The sequence below is a fragment of the Lactuca sativa genome, chromosome 3 (genome assembly GCF_002870075.4).
Source record: "Lactuca sativa cultivar Salinas chromosome 3, Lsat_Salinas_v11, whole genome shotgun sequence".
In the NCBI taxonomy this organism is placed as follows: domain Eukaryota; kingdom Viridiplantae; phylum Streptophyta; class Magnoliopsida; order Asterales; family Asteraceae; genus Lactuca; species Lactuca sativa.
The window spans coordinates 148,050,712-148,070,994 of NC_056625.2; the positions used below are offsets into that span (position 1 = coordinate 148,050,712).

Below are 20,283 nucleotides of genomic sequence, written 5' to 3' on the forward strand. Positions count from 1 at the left end.
GTGATATGATGTTGGTAGCTTAAGATAGTACGATAGTGCAAAGACGATGCTAGTATAATCACTACTAGAAAAACAGCCTTTTACGACGCTCATTGCGCGTCGTAAAGGGCTCAGACGACGCGCAAATGCGCGTCAAGGAAGGCCCTCTCATAAAGAGAGACGACGCGCATTTACGACACGCAATGTGTATCAAGAAAGGCCCTGTCATTAAGGAAGACGACACACATTTGCGTGTCGTAACCTTACGACGCGCGTGTCAATGACACACAACGCGTATCAAGAAAGCCCCTGTCAAGAAAGGCCATGTCATAAATAAAGATGAGACACATTTTTGCGTATCATATTTTTAAATGTTTAAAAAAAATAGTATTTTTAGATTTACTAATTTTCAAATTAAATTTGTATTTAATGTCAAATAATAGAAAATAAAATATCATATATAAAAAATACAATCCATTGCATAAAATTTAATGTCTTACAAATAATCATATACAAAAAATACAATCCATTGCATAAAATACAATCCCTAACTATCTAACCTATTATTACATTGCTATTAAGAGACACCTTGTTTAATTTTTAATCCAACCTGTCTTCTGGTCTCCCAAGAGCAAATCATTAATATCACCCCTCAATCTTACACCATCAGGTAGAGTCTGTAGAAATAAAGGAAATGAGCTCTTAAATGATTAAGTATAGACAACAATATTCAAGGGTAAAGTTGGCATTATACCTTCCTTGATCCTCCAAACAGGAGACAAGCCACAACTTTTTTTACATAGTCATGGCCAAATATGGAAGGGGCAATCTTGGAACATATGGTTTCATATACATTGCCTTGTACTGCAAATCTATTGAATTCTTCAATAGCTTTAACTGATCTCTCATATCCCAAAACCCAACTCTTTTGGTGCCCGTAACAATTTTTTTTAAAGAAGGGACAAAGTGGGCAAACTGTTGTACCTCAAAAGTTTGATGTTCCTTCCTCTGCCTGCATTACAGACCTAAAAATAGCATGCACATCACTAGTTAGATTTTTTAAGAATATATTGTATATGCATAACCTTGACCTAGTTCTTGCTCTTGCAATGTATGGATGCAAGCCATGACTGAATAAGGTATGATGTTATACAAGCTCATGCTTCGCCATCATGATTGAGTGATGATGATAATTTATAAAACAGAAGAGGAAAAATTCATGCTGGTGGAACTTGTATCCAATCCTCATGTGATAGCCCTATGGCTGTAATGTTTATGGACCAAGCATTTTGCATGAGTACATTGACTAATATGAAAGGGATTAATTTTACTTACACTAATAGCACAACGTAAAACAATCTCTGAAATCTTGTGAATAATTGGTGTCAACTGTCTAATCAGCTTCTCCTTATGTCCAGGCTGTAAGTACCAGTTGATTTCTCTCTCCTTTTCAGGGCCTAATAGTGTTGCAACTGCCAGCTGGCTAAAAGCACTCAACATTGACCTTTTTTAATTTAATGTCTATTCATGGTATTATTATTTATATACATAAAAAAGATGAATCACACCTTGATTTCCTTGTTTATTTGTATGGTTGTTGTTCTCATTTTCTCAATGTATTTGAACAATGGGACAATCTTATGCCCTTATTATCCGATAACTCAATTTCCATGTCTTCAACTCATGTATGTGTCAACAACAAACATTTAAACAAACTGCCACCAAATATTTCAAAATAATGATCTGTGAACATATCTGAAGCAGCAACCATGGTACATTCTTGTAATAAAATAGGATTTTATCCAGATAAACATTATACAACATTTCATTATAAAGTATTTATAGTTTAAAAATAAATTTAGGGAATGCAAAAAAATTAACCTTTTGGAATGAATTAGTGTTGCCTGCTCAAACAGACAAACAAAATTACATCAGATTAGCCCTACAAATATCATACATACACATATACTTGCTAGATTACTTGATTATTACTCATCTCCAAAACAGTTGACTGCAGGTGGTAATTCTGAATTTGACTCCTTACAACATGGGATAAATCAATGACTTAAATTCTGGCTTCCAACATCAACAACCCGAAAAGAAATATATATCATTATCATGACATAACTCAACATTTGAGAGAAATAGAAGGATTTCTTACATATAACATTCTCTCATGTCCTGATATCATTAACCGAGAAGAATCACAAGTAAATATAATGAATTGGAAAGAAGGTCTTCTTTAGCAAAATACACCTAGCAAGGGATTGCCTTCTGTTCTTTCAGACACACAATACACCTGGTGAATCTCTTCTTTAGCACCATCATCTCAACTGCAACTTCCATTTGCTTAATTTGCTCATGTAATTTTGAGAAAGTGCAGAAGGGTAAAATAGAAATACCTTCTGAGCGTTTCACATCATCTCAGCTGCACCATAATGTAAGAGCAGCTTAATCATCCAAATATCTGCAGTTTCACAAGCAAGATGGAGGAGGGTGCACCCATGGAATTCCTCTATTCCAAGTCCTTGCGCTTCACTTGTGCTTGCTGCGGCTGCCATTGATGAGATTGAGATTGAATCACTACAAAAAAAGAGAAAGAACAACTGTTAGATTTGGTAAGCAGGGTAAAATTGCCATTTACTTGATGGATATGAAAAGCATGAATAATTACTTAAGGTGTTGCTTCTTTTTTTCGTAATGGATGAAAAAAAGTTCTCTTTTTATGGTTTTGCTCATCTAATCACAATTTATTTGGAACGGTAAAATTGTCATTTAACATTTCATCACTAAAAGGCAAAACATCAAGATTCAAGATTTTGCTTACTGTAAGCAAGGTGGGGACATAATGTTTATCAGGGATGCAATTCTGCTACTGTTGCTCTTTCTACAATATAATAATAAGAAAGTAATATAAGAAATGGTAAATGTTATAAAGTAAAATAATAATGTGTAAGAAAGAAATAAAAAAAAATAGTAATGTTTGTTAAAGATTGGGAAAACAACATGATCATATGCAACAACCTCTGCATGCCTCCTAAAAGTCTTTATAAAAACTTATATTAGAAAACTTTAACCAAAAATAACAATGTACTTATGCTTTTTACCGATACTGGATGTTTGCACTTTGCATATATCACTTTATTAAAAAAGTTTGATTACTATTGGTAAAAAAATTTCAAGATACAATGAAAAAGTAAGCTGTTATAATACACAAATATATGTAATTTTAAGGGGCATTATGGTCATTTTGGGGTTAAAAAGGGTATACTACAATTTCTTTTAATAAACCATGAGTTTACATTCAATAAAATATGGAATGATTGTTTTGGTCCTTTGTATGCCTTGTGGCACTTTAATATAAGTTGGAGCAGGAATTTGAGGATTTGATATTTTGATTATATTTCATAAAAAAGATTGGTTAATCAGTTTATCAAAGATAGAAGATTTAATAAAAGGGAGTTTTGGTCCTTTGTATGCCTAGAGAGTTTTAATGCTGACTCATCAGATTCAGGCACTTTCTTTTTTTCTAATTTTGCATCCTTCTTCAGATCTTTGGGTGTCCCAGGTTCCTTATCTAAATAGAATCAACAGATTTATAAAAGGTAAACTTACAACATTTTTATAAAAAAAAAATAACTTTCAGGTATCATAAAATCAACAAGTTAGTTACCTTTCAATCCTTCCTTCTTTCCTCGAGCTATCTATATAAACCAAAACATATGATGGAAGAAACAACTTTTAGTTTCAATATGTTAGTTTTATCTGTCCTTTTTTCTAATCTATTTTTAAATATATATGTAAAATATGAAGCAGTAACAATAAACCTCTCTTTTAAGAGCATATCGATGCTCTCTCTCAGCGATAGTTTTCTTGTGTGAAAGCCATTGATCCCTCCATGCATCTGTAGAAGGTAAACAATCTGATAAATCAGGAACATAGAGTATTGTGACCTCCTTATGGCTAAATATTCCATCTTTTTTAACTCGGTCATAATGAATCTGTAAAAATGGACATAATCAAATGATTAGATAACAAGAAAATCTAATTAATCAATTAGATAAACTCTCGAAACAATAACAAACTACCTCGAGGAAGATTCCAATGTTGGTAGTTTTTCAAATCAAGTCCTGTGAGGACTTTCGCATACAATCTGAATCAAAGCATTTTGACTGTGTCCACTCATTAATACAATCTGAATCAAATAAGCAAAAGAAATTACAAATTTTAATCTCAAATTCAAGTCAGAAATCTAGGAGATAAAATATATACCTTTGCATTCCACCGAGTGTGCTCTGATTTTACAGGGTCATCAACCATTGTTGTAATGGATGCCTCTTTCAGCTGAGTTTCTGGAAGAGCTGAGTTTTGTGCATACATTTTGGAACAAATATAGATGTGAAAGAATGATGATATTTTTTTTGACTATTTCTATCTACTTACAAGGTCTGGTAATGAGAACCAATAGCAACAAGTAGGGATGAAGCATCCCTTTACCAATCAGCTTTTATTTCCTACATGGCATATTAAAAGATAGATGCCAAACAATAGTATAAGCACTTCAAGATCTGGTTCAATACAAAAAGTTGATCATCATCAATTAACAGAAAAATAAAATTATTATACTTAAATGCAAATATCAACTAATTATTCAGTTTAATTTTCTTTTGAAAAGTTTCATGCAATTTAGATATCATAAAAAATCTTCAAAAAGATTAGGTACTCTATTTTATGAAACAGGTGCAAACCAACTCTAAGTTTACAAGACCAGATTGTATATAAAGAAATTTTCATAGTCAAGGGCATTTCAAACTTTGATTTTTTTTTCATATTAACAAAAATTGCTGGTTTGCTATCACACCACAAGCACAACATTACAAATTGTAAAAATATATGGTAACATAGTTGTGTTTAAGTATCTTATGAAACATGGTTAAGTGTTTAGTTGATATAGGCAAAAGAATGTAAAAAATGCAATTAGGGCTATGAAAAAAAACAAATTAGGGCTAGAATAATCTGAATCAGGGGACCATAAAGAGTCAAACGCTGAATCAAAAACCTTATACACTTCAAATTGACAACTATAAGAAAACAATAAGATCAATGCAATAGAGAGGCACTTGGTGAAGCAACGGAGATGAGTCTGATTAAGGAATTGGGGTGTCGCTGGAAGAAGAGAGAAGAAGGTGGCATAGGGAAGGCATTGGGGGAACAAGGGAAGAGGCGAAGGACATATAATGGATTGTAGTTGACCTATAATAGGAAAATGGAGTTATCTTGACCAAAAATCACGATCCACTGGATGAATATGCTTCACCTTCGACATGCCATATGTTTTTCTTTAACTTTTCATACGCATGCTCGTTCAATGGGTTTTGAAGAAGAAACAATCATTTTGGGATATAGATGTTTTGATGGATGATGGATGCGGTGGGATACATGTTTTGAATCGATACCGCAAGCCCTAATTTGAGAAGGCGGTCTGATCTTAGGGATTCAAAGGGGACAAAGGTTCGTAGATCGGAGATGTAGGATTCCGAGTCGAAGTTAGGGCTTAGGAATGAGGAAAGAGAAAGCACACAGAAAGTGTGTTTGTGTGTGTTTTCCGATAAGAAGCAACAAAAAAATTAGTTATGTTTCTCCTTTGTTCTCTCGGCTAGTTAGAGATATCAACATCAAAGATAGGATTCAGAGAGGAATTTACAGAAGGCACAGAGAGAGGGGTGAAATAAGATCTAATGGTCGCTGAACTCTCGGAATCAAGCCCTGCGACTTCTGATCAACACAAGGAAGACTACGTTATTGAGAGGGAGGCTTGTGCGAGAAAAATCACAAAGAAGATCTGATGGTCGTTAAACCTGACCTAGGGCTTGTAAACTTGAGCATGTGTGGCGGTCTCCGTCGAGGTAAGGTTAGCCCAAGCTTGCCGGCGAAAAGAGATGAGTCGAGATTGTTGGTAGATGAGGTGAGCCAAGGTAGCGAATGTTGCAGAGAGCACTCCCATCTTTAAAAGAACCCTAGAATGATCCCTTTGATTTTTTTTGATAAAATAAATAGTCTAGAGGCGCGTTCAAGAATTATAAAGCGACATACTTACACGACACGCCTTTTATGATGGGTGCCCTCCGTGTTTTTATTTTTATTTTTTTCTGACACAAGTTTTAGGGCACGCAAAAAATGCGCGTCCAAAATCCTTCAAAATTTTGTAGAGATGACGTTATTTTTACGTCACACACTTTTGCGTATTGTAAATTCGTGCACGTCATAAATTGTGCGTCATTAAGGACCTTTTTTCTAGTAGTGAATAGAGATGTCGATTTTAGGGTTTTATATAGTGGAATATATCAACAATATAAGAGATTGATTTTGATGAGGACATTTTTACTAGAAGTTCCAGTATCTAGATTTGATTCTTGGTGATGGTTTCTAGACCCATATCTAATTTTTGACGCTTCGTAGAGAGTAAAAGATCCATACCTGATAGTGATATGTGGAAGAAGGGTGGTAATGGTGGCATGTAGTGTTAATGGAGGCGATGGTATCAACAAGTAGTGATTAGTGGCAGGAGGAAGGAATGAGAGGTTGGTTCTTAAACCTTGTTCAATATATATATATATATATATATATATATATATATATATATATATATATATATATATATGATCCAAATACGATTTTATCTAGAATGATGCTATTAGTGAAAATGGGTTGTCATTTACCTATATTTAGTTTCCTTCTAAAGAAGTTAAAATGTTATTTTGAAAATGGTATGAAAATCCTTGATTATATGTGAATTATGGTGTAAATAGGGCAAAAAGTAACAAAATTATGAAATTTTAAGTGTCACGTATTTTAATTATATTGTTATAATGTAAAACCCGTTTTCCACTTTTTTAGTAGGATTCGATATAAATCGTTGTTTATAAAACTTGATATAAAGATATATCACTTTTTAGCCCAAGTAATGATTAGAAACATGTAAAAGATGTCGATACGATTTCCATAGATATACAGAATGCTTAAATCCGACTTCGTATAAAGAAGTTAAGTCTCTTCGAAATTTCGCGATTAAATCATCATGACTTTGCGTATTGTAAAAAAACAAAATTTTGATAGGTTGCTTATTTGCCAAATCAATAAAAATGTAAGTCATATTAATCGTAAAACTGAGAGTGTGCATATAGAGAATGTCCAAATCTGACTTCATATGAGGAAGTTATGTTTTTAGACGTTTCGGTATATCAGTGCGCGATACAGAAAAAACAAAAATCGCGATCGATTGATTGTTCCAAAATAATCTAAATGAGAGTTGAAGATCTCGTAGATACAATTCTATTAATATAAAGAAAATCAAGAACAGATGTTGTATAAAAGAGATATGAATTTTAAATGGAATTTAGCAGCCTAAGACTTCTAAAATAATAAATTAAAAATAAATTGATAATTAGTCGACGGGGTCTAAACAAAAGTTGTAGGTCTAATTGATAGCTACGCGCGGGTATATAGAATGTAGAAAATGGAAATCGTATAAAGAAGTTACGAAATTTACATAAATTAGAAAATCGCACGCATACATGCGCCCTGCACAACGCACAACCTTCTAGAAATTGACATGTTGACCACCAGGAAAGTGACATGTGCACCCCAGGAACCACCCAAGTGTGTGGCATTCCTGGTAGGTATGCACGTCACGCATCCTCTAAACATTTCATATAAATAGCTTTTGAAGCCCGATTTGATTCCTTACACCGTCCAAACGTTTCCCCTTGAATTTCCATTCATTGAACTCAATTTTTCTTTGTATTTAGGGTTATTTAACTGAGCCTTCAAGTCATGGAGAGCCCAAAAAATAAAATCTTTCGGTTTCAGAGTTCTGCCTGAGAAATCCCCAATTTTCGCTAAAACCTGCATGTAAGTTAGGCTACACTTACTACTCTTAAAGTGTAACTTATATTTATATTCATCGAAATTGTTATGGATATATAAATACGATTTATCAGTAATTGCAGTTATAATGATGATTGATCTACTTACGAGAGAGGTGTCTAGAATGGTCATGTTGGCTTGGTTGTTGGATTTCAGAAATGGTATATGCTGAAATGGTCATGCATCCCAACTGTCCTGCATGGTTGATCCTTTTTGAAAGAACTCTTAGTATTCATTGGGATTAGTGAAAGATCTATCTTTCATTACCAGATCGTCTTAGAGATTAATAGGTTAAAGTATTATAGGTTAATACGTGTTCGACACATTACCCACTAGTTAGATCGCCAGTAGGATCACCCAAATAGCTATCAATTATCGAAGAAATTGCCCATGTGAGTTATCTCACTATACTATGTATCATAATACATTTCCATACATATTATGATAGAGAACTAGTAGAATAGATAGAACAGCCTATATTTGCTTAGGTGTAATCTGGTAGAAAGTATGAATGTACTTGTAGAGTCTAAAGTACGGTCTGTATGTGCGTAATTATTATGACATTATAGTTAGTTAGAGGGTTGATGGTGGAACAACCAAAGAACGGGAGCTTATAAACATTCATAGATTTAGTTAGGATTAATGGAGGAACGAAAAAAGTACGGGAGCCTATAGATTCGCATATATTTAGATAGAATTGATGGTAGAAAGACAAAAGTATGGGAAACATCGTTTGTATGCATGTATATGTATTATGATACATGGTATTTTGGGGAACTCACTAAGAATAGCCTTACCTAGTTATTATAAATGTCTTTTTAGGTACTTTGTGAGAAGGGCAAGGTTCGATTGTACATACGTGCATTCGCAACATGTTTCTACACAACGTAATAATACTCTGGGATATTTAATAAATAAAAATGAAAATTTTTGGTTGAAAATCAGGACCTTACAAGTTGGTATCTGAGCCGTGGTTTGACCAAATTGGAAGAATACTCGTGTATTTGCAGACTCAAATCGAGGATCTGAATATTTTAACAAACATTTTTTAAGACAAATAACTTTATTCAATAGAAAAGAACGTGATGCATAGATTCAAACAATGTTCAAAAAGGAAAGTGATTATGAAAATATCTGTATTTGTTATGATTGCTGATATGTGAAATGTTAGATATGCATGCTAGTATATATGTTAGGGATCCTTTTAGGATTTGCTAAATAGATCTGCTTGATAATTAAGATGCCTTATAACTTAGAGATTTGCTTCTTAATTGTTTCTTAGAACCTATATTGATACGTTAGGTTGCATGCTCCGAAAATTGAATACTTTTAGACTTCTTGATTTAGCGATGTTGCATAGCTCTCGTATGAATCTAACCTCCTTAGTGTCGGATCTTTCAGTCGATACACGGTTTGATTTTCAGAGGCATGTAATTGTATTCGTCCTATAAATAGTTAAGATTGGTAGAATTTTTTGCTCAGCTAACAATAGGGTGAAGTGGAAATCAATCTTAAAAGGAAAGTCTAGGAGGTTTAATATACTCATGATAGGGCATATATTTCGAGGTAGAGCACCGGTAAAGATGCAAAGCCGTAGTGGAATTTAGGAAAACATGTGGTATATGCTCATGGGATACATACACATATACATTTAGTGGTCTCGGAAGAAAGGGGCTGCCCCTACATGGAAAAATGGTTCTTTATCGTGGTGTCACATCGTCATGCGCGCCACGCACTTTGCACGAACAATTTTCTAGATTTTCAAAATGATATAACTTGTTTATAAGAGCTCTATTTTCGATGTTTTTTATATCCCAGGAAAGCTCTCAACGATATCTACAGCTTTCCTTTAGATCTCAATAGCCAATTCTCACTCTATCCAAAGTGTATATTTTTGATAGGCTTAAGCTGTTGGAAATTGTTACAGAAGGTATAAATCCTACATACAGAATCCGTTCTCAATGTTCTCTATATCAACATGCTCCTATTAAATAGATATTCAATTCTTGTGTAGATTATTTTTTCTAATAACCTATAGTTCCAGAATTCGATTTCTATGCTCGCACTAATGTGCTGAAACTTTGAAAAATCATAACTTCCTCTTATAAAGTCACATTTGGACGTTCTGTATATGCACACTCTCGGTTTAACAACTAATATGACTTTCCTTTAGATTTCTTAGGCTAATAAGCAATCTATCAAAATTTACTTTTTACGATACGCTGAGTTGTGCCGGTTTAATTGCAAAACTTGGAAGAAGCATAACTTCTTCATAATAATTTGGATTTAAGAGTTTTATATATATCTAAGGAAATCGCATTGACATTTCCTAAATGTTTGTGGTGATTACTTGGGCTAAAGAGTAACATATTTCTACTTCTAATTTTATAAACAATGGTTTATATTGAATCTTATAGAGTTGTAAAAATGGGATGTTACAACTCTCCCCCACTTACAAAGATTTCATCCCCAAAATCCTGCTCCTAGTGCACCTAGATGTTATTTTATCAGTTTTATTGAAATCAAATCATGATGTAGTCGATATATTCATGTCTAAATGTCTCATAGAACTTCATTCTCTCCCTTAGACATACTCATCAGCTCCTCGCGAAGTCTTCCAAAAATAGGAACTCATCGGTTGGGTCTTTCTAAATTTATATTTTATGATGAATGGTCACCTTCATGCATGAAATATCGACACATTCGACTTGATATAAAGTGTTTTACTACGGAAATTTATCTTTGACATCGTAATGGGATCCACTCTTCGCGATCGTCCCTTTAAAAAGGTTTACAGTGTACTATTTTGATTTTGTGTCCTATGAAAATTTTCTATGACGTACCCTTAAAACACTTATGATCCTATATTATAGTTAGCTTATTTTTCCTAGTGTAGGTGTGCTAGCAACCTTAAATTTAACTACTACAATGAGTTTACTAAATCCTTACTAAGGTTTGAATCAAATCTCTAAGTCTTGTATATTTCTTGAGTACTTGACGCTTTTTATGGCGATCTACACGACCTAATGAATTTTTTATATACTGATCCTCTGATGCGAGGATAAACCCTACATCATTGAAAGAACACACCTATTAGGTCTTCTTGACTATCTAATCTGAACTCGGGAGTTCGGTAGATTCCTTATTCTTACTTGATGGTTGGGAGGAAAGACCAAATCTTTTCTTGAGAAGCAAGAAGCTCAAAGCCTATGGATATTTTTTTCTTTACCCTAACCTAAATAAAAACATCTATCTAATTGGGTTGTATTCCTTACCATGAAACTAAAATTAACAATTTCCACCTAATTGTGTTGCCAACTTTATACCTTGGTGTCAAAGCCAAAAGTCGAGCGGCTCGTCGTACTTCTTCCTTAAGGATTGGTTATCCCTCACTTGGTTTCGACCCATTATCTGCTACTACATGTCACTGATCGAAGTTTAAGTTGGCTTTGCTTATATATTTGGTAGTTCCTTTTTGACTTTAAAGAAACTCATGTTTGTTATATCCAACGACCTTCGATATTCCTGTCGTATGACTTGTATTCTTCACAAGTGAGTTCCTTCAAATAAGATAGGCATAAGTTGTTTGGAAATACGCATATGTTTGACACTAGCAACCATATGTAAAGTAAACATCCCATTTTTATTATAATAGTATTGTCATACATATATTAAATTAGTTGACGCCTAAGAGCACTATTAACTTCTATGATGTAATCTCATTCATGATGGAGCTTTCCCTTGATCCGAAGAACAACTAGCCACGTTCTCTGGTGCTTGCCTTGCTTCCTCTACCATGAGTTGAAAGGCTCGCCCTTTGCTCCTTTAGGCTTCAACTCCACCCCGTCTTCTATCTGTTATCCTTAATGTTGTAGGTGTTGAAGCTTGTACTGTGCCCGTTAGGATCAACAGAGGACAGTTGGCCTTGATATGACCTATTTGGTTGCAGTGGACACGTATGCACACTCATTGTGCTCCTTGTATATAGTCTCGACTGTAATATCCTTCTTTACCGCATTTGTAGTATATTATAGCACGAAAAATCCCTTCGTGTGATTTTCCACACTTATCACACCTTGGTCCTTTCTGTCCTCTAGAACTTGAATCTATATGTTGGGATCTTTTGGTTGTTGGATGGGACAGAGCTGGAGTCTTCTTCTTTTCCTTTTCTTGATTTTCCAACTCCATCTCCGTCCTCCTGGCATGTTCTTGCATCTCGCCAAGGTGTTTTATTGATTTCTTGATACAAAATCTCTAATATCCGAGTATGCTGAGGTACCGATACATCCGCACCTATTTTGAGGACGAATATTATATGAAAAATAGGGCCCTTTCCGTGAATATCTTGCCGATTTATGTTACCGATTATGTGGTTTTATTTAGCGACAACTATTCCTAAGCTAGTCGCTCCCTCTCTATAATTGGAACATATTCTTCCCTAATCTTTTCCACAAACTACTCCCATGCCACTACGCTCTTCTCAACAGGTGAATAGTCCTTCATGAAAAAATTCCACCAGTTTTTCACCCCATGTTGGAAGAGATTTTTTGCATACCTGAACTTTATGTTGATTGGGCAAGCACAGGTGTAGAAGCATCCTTCTACATCTAAGATGTACCTCATTTCCATGATTGGATCCCTGGCACCTTCAAACTCTGGGGGTTTAGTGTTGTTAGATTCCCTATACATAATATCCTTCTCCCTAGGGGAGGCTGTGGCAACAACAACAACAATGGCTAATGTGGCAGCGGTGCTAGCTACAGTGGAATATCGTTGGAAAACATGGCGATTAGTTCGATCCTGATACATCTAAACATCTGTGGAATCATTTCTCTTACTGCGGCTAATATTTGTTGCTTCTATCTAATCGTTCTTATTAGTCTCAATTGGTCTAGATCCTTCTGATCCAGAACCTGAACTGCTTCCTTTAGTGATCATTACCATTTTGGAGATACATATGGGGCCAGATTTATACAAATCTATAAACTATTTTAGGGTAACGATCGATCTACTCCAGCTTCGTAGTGACTTTACGATTCTTCTTGATCCAAGTATGAACCTTGTATTTCTTGTAGTACGGGCCCTTATACTACTTTCCATACCTGTTTATACTCATTCCAATAATTATCCCAATGTTTCTAATTTGTTACACTCTCTTACAGACATGCCTTTTCACACCCAATGTTCTAAAGGTCTAACCACTCTCTTTCCTAGACTTTACTAGGTTCTTGCGTCTCTATCAACACCCTACTCATGAACATATGCCCTATCAAATGTATATTAAACTTCCTGGACTATCCTTCTAGGATTCCTATCCACTTCACCCTACTATTAGTTGAGTAAGAACTTATACCAATCTTAACTAATTATCGAATAAATACAATTGTATGCCACTAAAACTTAAACATTTTGTCGACTGAAAGATTTGACACAACATCGGTTGGACTTAGACAAGGGTTGCGCAACAGTGCCAAATCAAGCAATCTAAAACTATTTAATTCTAGGAGCATACAACCTAATGTATTTTTTAAATAACTAATTAATATTAATATTGGTTCTAAGCAGCAAATAACAAACAAATCTCTAGGCTATAAGGCATCTAAGTTATCCGGTAATTCTAACTGACAATTCCCATAAATATCCCTAGCCTACATAATAGCATGTATTTCTAACATTTCATATATCAACAAACATAACAAATATGGATATTTTGGGAATCACTTTCCTTTTTGAGCTTTGGCTGACCACACGCATGACATCATTTTCTTTTATATTATTCTTTTTATGAAAAAATTCGTTAATTACTTAGATCCTTAGCTTGAGTCTGGAATCACATGAGTGTTCATGTATTTCAATCAAGCCAGGGCTCTGATACCAACTTGTTTCATTTTTGTAGTGACCCAAATTATGATGACATGTACAAAATTGTAAAAATTAAGTGAATCAATAAATCATGAAGAACATAAAGAGAAAATAAACACATTTAAGCTCCATTAGGATAGCAAGAGTACAAGTGGGTATCGTTATTTCTCTCACTAAAATAAACTCTCCAAAATGGGTCTTACATAAAATGGGAGCCACTCACTTCCTATTTATAGGAAATACTAAACCCATTACACATCACAAGATGTAATCCACATCCACGGAGAACTTTGCACCCAAACATTCTCCCCCTTAATGTTAGGATTGGATGTCCTGACTTCAATTTCATATGATCTCGCGATCAAGACCAACTCCCCTAGAAGTAACACCAGTCTTCAAATCCACAAAATGAATACATGAGAAGCTTTGAATACGCATTTCTAGATTCTCCCCCTTTTTATAATCAACAAATGATTATAAAAGACACAAAGGATGAGAAGCGCTTGAGGAATAAACTTGATAAATCTCCCCTTTGATGTGAGAAAAAAATGACGTTGCAAAAATCTTGCACGAAAAACAATCACGAAAATGCGAGAAAAACTTCCAAACTTTGTGAATTATTATTATTATTTTTTTTTTACTTTTGGGTGAGAGTTGCAAGAATCCGAAAATTGGGTATAAACTATCAACTTTAGAAATTCCGTAGGAACCTGGTGCACCAAAACAACTTTAAATGTGAAACTTTACCCCAAATGCGAAACTTGGCATAAAGTGACAATTAGCATTAACTATAGGGTCCAGATTCGAAATATTTTCCCATTTCTCAGAATTAAACCCCAATAAAACTGGACAGAATCTGTTAAAACTCGGAAACTTCAGGGATTCAATGAAAGATCTTCATTATTCCCGGTAAAGTGCCCCATTGCGAAATAGGGTAATTTCTGTCAACTTGGTAAAATACGAGGGATTCGAAATAAACATTTTCGTTCCCCCCCTCCCCACAGTTTGATTTCCAAATCGTGACCATAAAACATTATATGTCAAATTCGGTTTACCCGTCAAATATGATTTCGAACTTAAGCCATGCTTGTTCGACTCTAATTTAGGATTTTTCGTTCGACTCAAAGCAGCTCTCGTTTGACTTGAACTCCAATCAACCAACAACCTACACATCGAAATTGACTCCATTCGACTCCAAGACTCCATCACTCGAAATCAATATTGACCTCAAGGCGTTCGATATCCAAATCAATTTCCAATTACGAACGGGTAGTAGCAACAATCGTATTCAATTGACTTCAAACTAAGCCAGTCAAATGCGATTTCGATTCCAATCAAGTCCAAATCAAGATTTCTTTCGACTTCAACCATACACATGTTATTATTATCCTTCCCAATCGAGAATCAATGTCGAAACTTAAGTCGTGTTCGTTCAATTTTGCACTCACATTCATGATATGTGAAAAGTAGTGATCATAAAAAGCTGTCATCTTCTTCCCCCTTTCTGTTCAGATGAAAAAAACATGAATACTTGTTATGATTACGAATACTATGACTATTCAATATCCAAAATCGCTATCCAAAATCAATAGTCGATATCAAGTATCCTTCAACCATTCAATATTAGGCCACTCGTAATCCACCATTCGCACATTGTTCACTCACATCTACACTCATTATCAACCCTTTGATTCTTGTTCTACACAAACAAAACCTATATATCTTCAACAAATTGTTCCAATTTGAATTAGCCAAACGCCCATCATCGACTGAAATAAAAAAAAATCTAGCCATTCGATTCCACTCCTTCTTCTTAGTTGATTTCTAATTCACCAATTTCAAAATCCAAAACTCACTGACTTGTAAGAAAATCGAAATCGAACAACCAAAACTCGTTGAAATTTTCGCTACTTCGGACCATTCAAATTGAAATTAATAATATGAACCTTTCTCAATCAAATTTTGACATCAACCTATTCATCAAGCCCATTATCGAAAATCAAATTAATTTCACAATTAAGAACATATTTGATTTCCATATTCGATATCATCTATTCTCTATAACAATCATACTTTCAACAATCGAGATGAGCAACAAAATCCTACTTTCCACTCCAAATAATAAATTTTTGATTTCACAATCAATTCAGTCACAAACTCAAAATCAAAAGTCGATTTTGACTTTTAGTTGACTTTCGATTTCAAGCAATCACCTTCGATTCCAATCACCTGATTTCAAGTAAATATGCTTTGATTACCAAGCAACATGGCTTTCGATTCGAGTGAGCAACAATTTGACTTCGATTGAAAGAATCGATATACATGAATTGATCGTTCATCTTCGATCTCAACATGAATTTTTCAGAATCCATTGAGAATTTGAGAAACCTTATTGATGATTCTTTTTGCATTTGCAACACATGAATAAATCATTGAAGATCTTGGTTCTTTGGTTGGAAAAAGAAAATCACCAAATATGACATTGTACCATCCACGATGCATGTTGGACAACCTGTTCTTCTCATTTTTCCATGTTCTAACATCATCTTCATGATAATCTTCAACAATTTTGGGTCTAGAATTCGAATTCATTGCAACACTTGATGATTGTTGCTTTTGAACCCAAATTTGCTTCATATTTAAGACAAGTTTTGAAGATTTTTCTATAGAAACCCATTTGTTCTTATTTTTGATCTTTGTCTTTCATGTTCATCTTTTCGGATCTTGAAGTTTTGAATTCAAGAACAACTTCAATCTTGACAAATTTAACTTTGCAATTTTGAATCAAATCTTTTGGAGTTTAATACATTTGAACTTCTTGGATTGAAGGCTTTCTATATGGCATCATTCCTTCAAACGAATCACAAGAATTTATGCATTCATCGTTTTGAACTCCAATTGAACGAAAAAATTTCACATCTTCATGATAATCACATTGAATTCTTTTCTCTTGAACATCAAGAACATCATGAACATGATGAACTTCTTCAAAACATCTTCAACAAACTGAAGAACATGAAGATTGTTTGGGTCTTCAATAAGAGAAACATATTCCTTTTTGAATAATTCTTTTTCTTTTCCTTCCTTTTATTACTATAACAACACAGCATATCCATAGTAATATCAATCAAACTTCCAATCTTTCTAAGAGGTTGAAATATCAATTTTCCATGATCATCTTTCCAGCCACTATAAGAAATCAAAGTTTCCTATGTAATCAACCCGCCTTTCAACAATAACCCCTAAAACTGATTCTCATTGACTTTTTATTTGACATATTTAATCATTACGATCCAAGAATCATAAGCCAAATACACCATGATCACAAGAACATAGATATTTATAGAGAGAGAAAGTGACTATGAATGAAATCTATAGAGAGAGAAAGTGAAGATGAACCAAGTTCTAGAGAGAGAAAGTGAACTTAACAAGTATTCTAGAGAGGGAAAATCGAATTTTGAATCAAATGAAGGAATAAATTCGATTTCTGTAATTAAAAACTCTCTCAAAGATGAAGAAATTACACACATTTAAGATTCACCAATGAAAAATGTTATCATGGATCAATTCTTAAGAACTTTAAGAACAACAACTCTAATACCAATTATGGTGACCCAGATTATGATGACATGTGCGGAATTGTAAAGATCAAGTGAATTAATCAATCATAAAGAACACAAAGAGTAAATAAACACGTTTAGGCTCCATTAGATTTGTAAAAGTACAAGTGGATATTGTTATTTCTCTCACTAAACTAAACTCTCCAAAATGGGTCTTACATAAAATGGGAGCCACTCACTTCTTATTTATAGGAAATGCTAAACCCATTACACATCACAAGAGGTAAGCCACATCCAAGGAGAACTTTGCACCATAACAATTTTTACATATTAAATATTCAACTACATCAGTGTATAATGTGGAAAACAGGATTGCAAACATACATGAGTACAATCGAACCTTGCCCTTCTGGCGAACCAATGAAGTGCCTGAAAAACATTTGTAACAATTAGGTAAGCCCTAGGCTTAGCGAGTTCACTGAATATATCATATACCACAATACATATACATGCATACAAGTAATGTGTGTGTCTTAGAATTAAGGCCTACACGTTGTTTCTCTTCATCATGGGTATGTGTTTACTTACCGCCTACATGCCATTTCATTAACACGTATCAATGTGGACTAATGGCCTACATGCCATTTCGTTAACACGTAGGCCTATAGGCTCACAACCTTTTGTATTTCCGTCATCACCCCCTAACTAATTTTCAATAACTTTTAAGCATACCAACAATCATGCAGATAGATACTACATATTTAGCTCTACTTGCACATAGAAAGCTATATTATGGGCTCTACACTACTGGTTCCTATATCCTAACATACACGAATATATATATATATATATATATATATATATATATATATATATATATATATATATATATATATATATATACTGGAATACATAAAATAGTGAGATGAACTCACCTGGACAGTTCCTTTGACAACAAAAATCAATCTACTGACGACCCAACTGATGGTAACGTACCCGCCAAGTATTAACCCATAATACTATCGCTTCTTAGATACTAGGGAAACTAGAAATGTAGGTTAGACCTATCACTAACTGCAATGAATACTGACAGTTCAATAAAATAAGGATCATCTAGACCGGACAGTTTGGAGGCAGGACTATTTCGGCATATAACCTTTTTGAAATCTAACAACGAAGTGAAGGTGACCATTCTGGACACCTTTCCCACTAGTAAGATCAATCAGCATTATGATTGTAATTACTGATAAATCTTATTTATAGGTCCATAATAACAAGTTATGAGTATAAATATAAGTTATACTGAAAAGACTAGAGTATAACTTAACTTACAGTGATTTTTCCTGACCAAACTCTAGAAATCACACTCACAAGGCTCCTACTTGATGGCTACTACTTAGTTGAATACCTCAGGAGTTGTAGGGCTTCGTCGGAACACAGAAACCTAAGAAAATGGCCTAAAAGTGAAAAGAGAACTCTAATATATAGGTTGTAGGGGTGTGAGTGTTGGAGCATATACAGAGGCCTCTATATATAGCCAAGAAAAGCCATGTACACCACGCCTATAGGGATGCGTGCCGCGCCCTATTGTCTTGATGTCTCCAGAAGTGTCCACCTAAGCCGTATTTATAAGGTGCCACGTGTGACCTTCCTATGGTGCCATGTTTCACAACCTTGTTGAGCCACATCACCATGCCTCGATAGAAAGGGGTTGCCCCGACATGGCCACGTGGCGCTTTCTCATGGTACGACGTCATCATGTGTACCACGCACTTCGCACGCACAATTTTCTAGATTTTCAAAATGGTATAACTTCTTTATACGAGCTCCGTTTTTGATGTTCGTTATATCCCCAAAAATCTCTTGATGAGATCTACAACTTTGCTTTACATCTCAACAACTAATTCTTAGTCTATAAAAAATGTATATTTTTGGTAGGCCTAGGCTGTTAGAAATCATTGCAGAATTTATAACTCCTACATACGGACTCTATTCTCGATGGTCTATATATTGACAGGCTCCTATTGACGAGAACTTAAATTCTAATTTAGATTATTTTGTCTAATAACCTACCATTCCAGAATTTGATTTCTATGCCAACACTGTTGCGCTGAAACTTAGAAAAATCATAACTTCCTCTTATGAAGTCAGATTTGGACGTTCTCTATATGTACGCTCTCGGTTTAACAACTGCTACGAAATTCTTTATATTTCTTACTCTAATAAGCAACCTATCAAAAATTTATTTTTTTGAGACGCTGAGTCGTGTCGGTTTAAACACAAAACTTTAAAGAAGCATAACTTATTCATAGTAACTCAGATTTAAGCTTTCTATATATCTATGTAAATCGTATTGATGTTTCTTAAATGTTTATGATGATTCATTTGGTTAAAGAGTAATATATTTCTACTTCAAATTTTGTAAACAATATTTTATATTGAATCCCATGGAACGGTAAAAATGGGGCGTTACACATAAAGCTACTCACCTTGAATGACGATCAATGATTTAATATTCGTTTGTTCGGTATCTAGTTGGCTGGTACTCAACGATGAACTTACCTCTCCATCCATTTAGCAAACCACCTAAGCAAACTGCCTTCTGCTCCAAGCCTTCCTCCATATATTAGAACTCTGATATACCATAAATCCTTCCACCATCGATTGACTTCTAACTAGTCGATACTCAGCTACCCGGGAAATCAACCTGGTACTGGTAATTTCTTTAGAATTGTCATTCTCCTTTCTTGTTCTTCAGAAAATGAAGAACTATCTGTCCATTATCTTAAACCTAAACCAAAAATCTATTTTACATTTCCACCCCTTTTCGATAATATGAATGGTATGAGAAGAATAAATGATATCTAATATTATATTAACCCATGTTACAACTTTGATCCTTATACAATGTCATGTCTAATACATCAATCCCTTACCTAATTCAAATATTTGTATA

At 34.3% G+C, this 20,283-nt stretch overlaps 1 long non-coding RNA gene across 21 annotated transcripts; it reads right to left on the minus strand.

Annotated features, from left to right (window-relative positions):
- Positions 1 to 447: 447 nt before the first annotated feature.
- Positions 448 to 5,997, minus strand: LOC111883993 (uncharacterized). Of its 21 annotated transcripts, XR_006189395.2 has the most exons (11): positions 4,252 to 5,997; positions 4,068 to 4,174; positions 3,653 to 3,980; positions 2,807 to 3,556; positions 2,141 to 2,562; positions 1,961 to 2,051; positions 1,861 to 1,883; positions 1,548 to 1,694; positions 1,315 to 1,462; positions 734 to 1,004; positions 448 to 656 (listed from the first exon to the last, which is right to left on the minus strand). It is a non-coding gene; the product is annotated as an uncharacterized LOC111883993 (long non-coding RNA). The 21 variants fall into 21 exon arrangements; XR_008230942.1 differs by having other exon boundaries at positions 1,548 to 2,562; positions 4,252 to 4,323; positions 4,423 to 4,547; positions 5,843 to 5,997; XR_006189396.2 differs by having other exon boundaries at positions 1,548 to 2,562; positions 2,807 to 2,866; positions 3,481 to 3,556; positions 3,653 to 3,683; positions 3,807 to 3,980.
- Between the last annotated feature and the right edge of the window lie 14,286 nt (positions 5,998 to 20,283).